Source organism: Microtus ochrogaster, unplaced genomic scaffold (assembly GCF_000317375.1).
Source record: "Microtus ochrogaster isolate Prairie Vole_2 unplaced genomic scaffold, MicOch1.0 UNK27, whole genome shotgun sequence".
NCBI lineage: Eukaryota > Metazoa > Chordata > Mammalia > Rodentia > Cricetidae > Microtus > Microtus ochrogaster.
Genome location: NW_004949125.1, coordinates 3,547,895 through 3,549,818, shown reverse-complemented (window position 1 = coordinate 3,549,818; position 1,924 = coordinate 3,547,895).

The following is a 1,924-nucleotide window of genomic DNA, read 5'->3' as shown; positions in this document are numbered from 1 at the left end:
CCCTTTTAAAGTTGATTATGTTTATGTTTTTGAGGCTGTCTCATGTAGCCTTAGATGGCCTTGAACTTGAAATGTGACACAAATGACCTTCAACTCCTGACCTTCCCTTCTCCACCTTCTCAAGGGTGCAATTATATATGTGGGTCACTTAATACCCTTGGTGTTGAAGATCTAACTCAGTGCTTCCTGCATCCCCAGCAAGTACTCTACCAACTGAATTGCATCTCCAGCCCTGATACCTTTCCTGATGACCATTTCTCTTCTTTGTTCCCAGGAGGCTTATTTGTGGTGATCATTCATGGCAAAGGACCTCTACCTCCAGCTTTTCACTGTAAGGATCTCATCAACCAAAGAGATTTCTTCTGTGTGGCTAATTTTCTGTCCTCACCAAGGCTTCATAAGGTGAGTTTGACATTTGACTGTTCTGACCTGTGCTCTTTGAATCCCTATCCTAGACACCTGCGGTGTACTAAGGATGCAGATGTTGAAGGTAGGATGAGAAAGACTTTGCAAGCAATGGAGAGGACCAGAATGAGACTTTGAAGGGAGAGGGGGTCCATCTACAGAGCCATCCCAGGGATGAAGAGAATGGTGGTCAGGCAGGGATAATGGGAGGCAGCAGGTTTAGATTAACTGAATGAAGACAAGTACGAGGGAAGCAAGCTAGGCATGCTGATGTGTGCCTGAAATTCCAGCTTCAGGAGACTGAGGCATGAGAATCATGAGACAAAGGCTACACTCTGGGCTACATAGTAAGTTACAAGCTAGCCTAGTCTCCAAAAATAAAGTTGAATGAGTGAGAGCATGAGGCAGAGCCTTAATTGGCATTCTCAAGGGAAAAGCAGGATAGGCAGCTTACACTGGACAACTGGAATAATTCTGTGGGTTTGGGGTTTTGTTATAGACATGGTGTTTAGTTGTCTGGTACCTGCCAGTGGGCTTTTGCTTCCTTATGAGAAGAGAAACACTAGACTGACTATGAGAATCAAGTGAATTGGTTGATTTGTGGCTAAAAGCCATGTCCCTGGTAGAGAGCTCCTTGTTATCTCTAAGAATGAGCTGTCCAAGGTAGGGAATCTGTTTTAAGACTGCGAGATTTGGATGGTGTCAGAATATCCCAAGATACAGACTGTAATGTCAACACTTGGAAGCAGAGGCACACTGATTGCTTTGAGTTCCCAGCGGCCTAGGCTACGGAGGGAGGTCTGTCTCACACCAAACAAAGCCTGACATGGTGGCACATACCTATAGCCCTAGCACTCTAGATGCTGAGGCAGAAGGATCAGCAGCTCAGGGTACCTTTGGGTAGCCTGCTTCTTTACCCAGGACTCAGTGTGAGTCAACAGTATTGTACCTATCATTACAGAATCCATGGTGCAAAGGAAGGATCATGTTTGTATGAATCACAAGATTTTTGCTGCACTACCACTCTGGTCTGTGTGAAATGGCTACAGTGTAATCTAGAGCTCTCTGGGTCCATCTGACTTAGGAAACAGGTCTTCAGATGTGGTGGCATGGTCCTCTGCAGCTGTCGGAGTGTCCTCACAGTGATTATAATCACAGTGATTATAACAGAGTTCACACTAGCAGGGCCTTTGAATCTGTAGCATAGGAAAGTCAGCTTGGGCGACAGTCCCCTACTTTTCTTGCCTGAATAACTGGTTTCATGAAGCCCAGGAAGGTCTATAGCAAAGGGTTACCTTGAAGGTCCAATCCTTTCGCCTTTACTAAACATGTGCTGAGCCAACCATACCGTGACTGACTCTCGACAGACATTTCTGTGAGCTGTGGTTGTTCTCATAGTTGTTAGAAACTGGCTGCCTGCCGAACTCCTGAGCCCTGTCCTTGTTTTACTCATTTATTTTTTTCATATCTTTTGGAGGTCTGATGCATTTCAGGGAGCCCAGGGCTTCATGCATGATAT